Source organism: Myotis myotis, unplaced genomic scaffold, assembly GCF_014108235.1.
Source record: "Myotis myotis isolate mMyoMyo1 unplaced genomic scaffold, mMyoMyo1.p scaffold_m19_p_7, whole genome shotgun sequence".
Classification (NCBI taxonomy): Eukaryota; Metazoa; Chordata; class Mammalia; order Chiroptera; family Vespertilionidae; genus Myotis; species Myotis myotis.
Window position 1 is genome coordinate 79,153,809 of NW_023416379.1, and position 7,619 is coordinate 79,161,427.

Here is a 7,619-nt window from a genome sequence, read left to right on the forward strand (position 1 = left end):
ACCAGTTCTCTTCCCAGTCAGGGCACATCTCCGGGTTACAGGCTAGATCCCCAGTGAGGGGCATGCAGGAGGCAGTAGATCCATGCTTCTCTCTCATGGATGTTTCTCTCTCTTCCTCTTTCTTCTTCTCTCTCTAAAAAAATCAATAATAAAAACCCTGGTAAGAATCACTGAAACTCTTTGAAGAATGATCTACTGTCCAAAAAAATTAGACTTTGCTTCTCATAATGTGAACATGAGCCAAAATGCCAGGGAAGCCACTGAGCTCTGCAGTGAGGCTGGCTACTTACCTCTCAATATAAACTCACCTGGGGGTAGAGACAGAACTTTCAGGTTTAAAAAAATATATATATATGGTTAGGACCTACCGATATCGGGGTAACTGGCCTGCAGAAGCACTCAGTTTTACATCTTTTTTGAGCTATAGACATGGGAAGATAAATGATGGAAACTTCTATTTTTTATTCAAAAAGACAGGTCTCTAAATAAATACACAGAACCCACATATACATAACTTGTATAATAAATGCATATTATCTAAATGTAGTAGAAACAACGAAAGATATGAAGAAGTTAATATCTGATAGGAAACGGAATATCAAGCCACCTTTGACTTGTGTTTTCTAGAGAAGCACCAGCAAGACCTCCAGCCAAGTGGGCTTCATTTACACTATTTTACCTTTTCTTCAATTAAGATGAGAGAAGTGATTTAAAACATGAATCCCAGGAAATCCTTCCCTTCATAAATATTAAAATGCCAGCAGTATTGGAATAATTAAGGCTGAACGGAAACACAAATGGTTTTCAGGTTGCAATTCTTCCAGTTGCAAAACCTTGATGCTCCCTTATCAGGTCAGAAGAACATCCTTGCAAAAACTGGGTTCAAATTATTATAAAAATGTCCATGGTATCAACAGAAAGTCAAGGTCATACCAGAGCCTCAGTGGTCCCCTTCTCAAAGGAAAATAAGAATGTTCCTACAATCCCTGTGCTCACAAGTAATTGAGAGGCCAATTGGGAGCCGAAAACCAGGATTACAGGCTTTATTAGGGGAAAAAGACCTGCTGGGCTGTCTCGAAAGGGGAGAACAGGAACCCATGCAGAGGTGAGCACACCTTTTGAGGGGAGGAGTGGGAAGGAATGGGGGCTTAGTGTACTCAGCGCGCGCTGATTGGTGGCTTAATGTATGGTCCATATAGGAACAAGGGCTTAGGGCAGTGGTTCTCAATCTTCCTAATGTCGCGACCCTTTAATACAGTTCCTCATGTTGTGGTGACCCCCAACCATAAAATTATTTTCGTTGCTACTTCATAACTGTAATTTTGCTACTGTTATGAATAGTAATGTAAATATCTGATATGCAGGATGTATTTTCATTGCTACAAATTGAACATAAGGCATAGTGATTAATCACAAAAACAATATGTAATTATATATGTGTTTTTCAATGGTCTTAGGCAACCCCTGTGAAAGTGTCGTTCGACCCCCAAAGGGGTTGCGACCCACAGGTTGAGAAGCCCTGGCTTAGGGTATTTGGCAGGTGTGGATTGGTGGTCCAATGTATAGTCCATATAAGGTACCTGGTTAGTCACTCAGGTATTTCCGGACTGCAGGTTACCTCATACTCTGCCCACCAAATGGGGGAAGGGAGAATCTATCAGTAATCCCATAACTAATGCTGAATAAACTAATCTTCAAGGGGAATATTCACACGAGTTAAACCTTGCTCCCCCCCCCATTGTTCTTTACATGAGAATTAAATGAAAATTCTACTTGGAGCTCCAGCCAAAAGTTCCCACCTTGAAGGCTTTTGAAAAGAACTCAAGAGAGACCATGAGTCACAGCCTCATTTCCCACTCTGGGACAGCTCCCAGCGAGGTCAGAGGAGGCGGAGGAGGTTCCCAGCCAGAGATGTCAGCTCTCAGAGGATTGGCCCTAAGTAATGACACATAATCTCTCTCTCTCTCTCTCTCTCTCTCTCTCTCTCTCTCTCTCTCTCTCTCACACACACACACACACACACACACACACACACACACACCCACTTACCACCACTTTTGAGAGCCACCACATGAACCTTGCCCTTCTCCCTTAAAATAAAGACGGTTTTAGGGTTCTGCAGCGAGGATCACAGATTCCTCATGGCTGTGAGAAACGTCTGGAACCCCTCGGAAGACTTCCAGGCCCAAACACCAGCTAAGGAAGGGAATAAGGATTGGGATTCATCGGAACTGGGGTGTTTCCCTTCACAATATATATCGCTTTCATTATGATAATAAAACATCCCAGGAAGTAAGTCGCCAGGGAGAGAAAAGGAGAAGCAGCTCCCCCCCCACCACCCCCCTCTCTCTTCTGAAGGAAGAGGCAGCGTCTCCTTGCAGAACGACAACCCTGAGGATACAGCAGTTGTCTTCAAATCTGTGACCATAAAAAATCATTATCTCTGTGAAATACAGCAATTTGGGAGATAATCAAACGGTGACCAGGGGGCAGAGCTGCCAATCTGAAGGATTATGCTCCCGCGCACCCGCCTGCGCCTGACCTTCCTGGGAGCCAGCTGTCGGCGCTGCGAAGACGCCCATCCACTCAGGGCACATTCATTAGGCTGCCTTCCGTGCGTGGGCCATTTGCATAACACCCCGGCTTTCTTAATTAGTACTTCATTTCTCCCTTGACTTATTTTGTGGCGAAGTTCACTGTCCCCCCTCCTGGATCCTCTCTCCCCTTGCTGAAATCTAGGAAAGGGTAGAGGAGGTGGGCGGGGAGGCTGAGAAGGAAAAACGAATAAGACTTGCAAATGAAGGCACTGCTAATTAGTCTATTAATATTTTTAGGTTTGCGTGAGGTTTCTCCGTGGAAAAACTAGGAAGAGAGGCTGCTGGGGGAGACATTGATCCTGGCAACTTCTCATTCCACTCTGCACCAAGGGGATGTGGTGGGGATGGGCGGGGCACAGGCCTTTGCTTCCTTCTCTGCTCCCCTTGCTTTGAATACACTCCACCAGGGGTTGAAAAGTCTGGTTGAGATGTCCAGAATTAGCATTAATTCCATCAGAAGGAGGGAATATGTCAACCCACTAATCAGTTGAGTTGGTCTCCAATTCTAATGGGGGGGCTGGGCAGTTCTTTTCCTGGCAGTTCCACACATTGCTAATGTCTTCCTCCAACCTCTCTCTTGCTGGACTATTCTATGCAAGTGAAATGAAAATAAAAGCAAGGATATCCAACATGTAATTATTATAGTCCGCCAGTACTAGTAATTCAGATCGGAACAAAAGCAAACGGTTCTTTTCTGAAAGCGGGGGTTTATTTCACCTGATCGGAGGAGTAGAAATGCCTGTGAGAGCCAGAGCCTGTGAGGTTGGTGAATCTTGGGTTCTGCTCATGAAGGGAAGGCAGATTCTGTTACATGGGCTCAGGAGACCTCCTACAAGAAAATAAAATGTGACTTATTAAAAGCCACAAAAATGATACTTAAGTTAGTCCTAAGATGTATGAATTTCATCAATAAAGATCAATAGTTACTTCTACAAAGTCTCAGTTATTTCCACATCTACTACTTTCCTTTCATTGCTTTAATTATTTTACCTCTACAAAGTAAATCATTCCATTTTCACTATAATACACATAGGAATTTTTTCAACCAAATACCTAATAAACCTTGATCCTTATCAAAAGTATAATGTTAGACAGAGTGGGCTAGGGAGGTAATAGGAAAGCATACATCCTCATGAAGTTGCAGTTTAATTGAAAAGACTAACACATAAACAGGTGAACTATCGTTGGCAATAACTAGGTTAACATCATAAATAAGATGTCTCAGCCAGGGGCTTTGTAGACTTCCTGGAGATGGGAGGTCATCTGTTGGTTGTTGTTGGTATGTGAGTCCCAGGATCATTAAATAGAATATCTTTATGACCACATACTGCTCTGCATATATAGGTAGCAAAATATCTCCTTTCTGTGTCTTGGTTCCACATCAATATACAGATAAACCCAATATCAATATAAATAATAATTGTGAATGTCACATGATATAAATTACCCAAGTTCTTATTTCCATGGTGGAGAAAGCTCCTGTGAAAAGCCAAAACCTAAACACAGGAATCTTTATGTATAGCTGCCTAAGGGAGAAAGTGTTTAAGACAGACTTTTTCATTGTTTTAACCATTGGAAAAAAAAATTACATTTCTACTACATTTGTGGTAAACATGTTAATTTAAGTCATGATCACTTTGAAAATTCTTAGCTTATTTTCTTTAAACATGGCTTGATTTTCCTCCTTCAGTGGGCTCTGTAACTAGTCAAACATATAGTTTATAGCTGCAGTGCAAACAGTATCTTGACAACACAGAGGGAGTGCTTTTTAAAAAGTCTCTTGTAACCCCAAACCAGCTGAATCTATTTTGCTATGACTATTAAGAACACACACACATACATACAAATAGAAATAAATAAAATAAAAAGAGATTTTGAACATTAATTCAAGAAAGGAAACCATTCTTTTGAAGAATGCTCCACGCAGCCCAAGGAAATAGTTTTTTAAAAGGAACTTATACTTTTTAAAAATTGCTAATAAACATTCAGAATTTTTCTTTCCAGATGATTTTTTCTTAAAATGTAAAATTTATAAATTACAATTATGTGAAAAAATAAATTTTTATATATATTCATATATGCTTACATTTAGAGTAAACCACATTTATATATGGAACATTATGCAAATGGTAATTTTTATGACTAACAGATTCTCTTTAATATGCAATCATGCATACATGCATAATTTATAAGTAACATACCTAGTCACATTATCAAATGCATTTCCTTTTTATTATTTTTTAAAAATTCATTCTTTATTTTCAACTGAAATCAAATCATTTTTTTCACCAGGGATATATTCCTCTCTCTTAAAATATATGAATGCAGTGTTGAATCCCTACAATTAGCTCTAAGAATTCCTTAGGAAGAGTTAAAAACACAGGGCAAAGGAGAGGCCAAGAAGTTATGTTGGACGTGATATATATTACTTATGAGCAATAAGAGAGGGTTAAATAGTATGTGAAGCGATCGTTTGAAATGTTAAGCTTTGAAATATTTGCCCATAATGTTATTTTAACATAGTTGGTTGCACTGAATGGATGTGACTCTCTGTCCCAAGTGATACTTCCTGTGAACATAAAGTGTCTGCAGGTGTTTGCCTCCAGGTAGGTCACTGAAAGACAATGCAAATGAGGACAATTTCCCCAGTAGCAGCAACCATAGAAATTAACAGACAGAAACCTGGCAGACACTGGCATCCTTCTCTCTAGCAAGGTAAGTTTCGGGGCATTTTAGAATTTGCCCTCCATTAAGTCCTGGAATACCCCATCCCTCATGTGTGCCACCAGTTCATAAGCCAAAAAAACACCGAAATATAAGAAATTCTCAATTATCCACCTTTAGAAATCCACTTTCTATTTTGTTCAGGGCATATTTGATATCCCACACTGGCTACTGACTACCATCAACTGTGTTTTTTGCTTCTGCAGCATACTCCTCCCCGTCACCTGGCCAGCCCTTTGGCAAATAATTTTAATACAGCTTAAAGTAGGCAAACCTCTGTCCCCTCCTCCAAGTCATATACATTTCTGGTTTAAAAATAATCTTTTTGCAACAAATTTTGTGTTAGATTATTTAAAATATTAAAATAATATTTTTGTAGCAAATTTTGTTTTTGATTATTACTACATATGCTACTTCACTTTGAGCATTTTGTCAGTACAGGTCATTGAGAAGAGGTAAAAGGGAGAAAAAATAATTTATGCAATAAGTCAGACTTTTTATTTATATTACTCATTTAATTCCCTTCAGGTTTCCATGAGGTACACATGAATGCCCCCATTTCACAGATGAGGAAACTAAGGCCCACAGGGATTGAATAATTCCCTGAATATCACAGAGCTAGAAAACAGTGATATTTATACTTGATGCCAGGTCTATCTGACTGTAATACACTTGTTTTTTTCCCCCCCAATAAAATGTGGCCTTGGCCTTGTTTGCATATGCAAAGTTTGCAACTGGTTTGGGAAATCACAAAAGGAAGAGTGTGCATTCACAGTGCCTGTGGAACTCATCTGATGAAGTAGCTCAGATGGACAGATGGCTCCTAGATTTGCGTTGGGGTTAAGACCCAATAAACCCATGCCAGTTGAAAATATCGCAAGTTAAAAATGCATTTAAGAGATCTTCCTTGATCTCAGGCTCTCATCGCTGCTAGGCCTGCTCACTCTCATTCTGTGAAGTCTGAGCTGGCTATACCTCCTCCTTCCCTTTGCTTCTAGCTGCATCTTTGTGATTCCCCACCATGTCCGAAGTACACCTGGTCCAGGGCTCCATCCTGAAAAAAAATATGCTGGAAGTGCTTAAGGACCTCAGCAGTGAGGCCTGCTGGGATATCAGCTGGAGCAAAATGAACCTGCAGAGCATGCTCTCATCGCATATCTCTTTGGTGCACCTCACCCTGTGCTCCAAGGGCCCAGATATCTACCACTGCAACCACAACCTGCCCATGGGCATGAACCACAGCAACGTGTCCAAAATACTAAAATGCGCTGGCAACGAAGACATCATTACCCTAAGAGCTGAAGCTAATGTGGACACCTTGGCACTAGAATTTGAAGTTCCAAATCAAAAAACAGTTTCAGACTATGAAATGAAGTTAACAGGTTTGGCTGTTGAACAACCTGGGATTCCAGAACAAGAGTATAGCTGTGCAGTAAAGATGCCTTCTGGTGAATCTGTGCATGTATGCCGAGATCTCAGTCATATAGGAGACGCTGTAATTTCCTGTGCAAAAGACAGAGCGAAATTTTCTGTAAGTGGGGAACTTGGAAATGGAAATATTAAGTTGTCAATACAGAAGAAGATGCTGTTACCATAGAGATGAATGAGCCAGTCCAGCTAATTTTTCACCGAGGTATCGCAACTTCTTTACAAAGCTACTCCACTCTCTCCCATGGTAATACTCAGTATGGCTGCAGACGTACCCCTTGTGTAGAGTATAAAATTGCTGACATGGGACATTTAATGTGCTATCTGACTCTCAAGACCAGGATGGAGAAGTATCTTAGGCATTTTTAATATCCAAGAAAATAAAACTAAGCTCTTTGAGAACTGCTTCTGAGATGCCAACATGCCCTTAAAAGTCTCTCCTGTCACCAAATGTGTACCTCTGAGTACATATGGAGATCACGTTTTCTGCAAATAACCTACCTTTTTATTGTCCATTTTCTACAATTTAAAACATAAAGTCTGAAGTCAAATCTGGTCTTATTAACCTAGAACTACTTCTGCCTTATCTACAAATACTCTATAGAATTTTTATAGCAAAAGGGTTTTTTGACTATTAATACAGTTTTAAGAAGCGTGTTTTCAATTTAAATAAAAGTTATTTGAATTTCAAACATCAAAAAGAAAAAAAAACACATTTAATACCCTAATGGTTAGGATATTAAATGTGTTTTTTTTCTTTTGGTAGGGCCTAACCTACCAATCATCATAGCTTAGCCTAGCCTACCTTAAACATGCTCAGAATATAACAGCCAAAATACACTGGCAGCAAAGTACACTAGAGGACTGCCT

General features: G+C 40.0%; 1 pseudogene; it reads left to right on the forward strand.

Annotated features, from left to right (window-relative positions):
- The first annotated feature begins 6,342 nt into the window (after positions 1 to 6,342).
- LOC118660753 lies at positions 6,343 to 7,118 on the forward strand (annotated as a pseudogene).
- Positions 7,119 to 7,619: the final 501 nt, after the last annotated feature.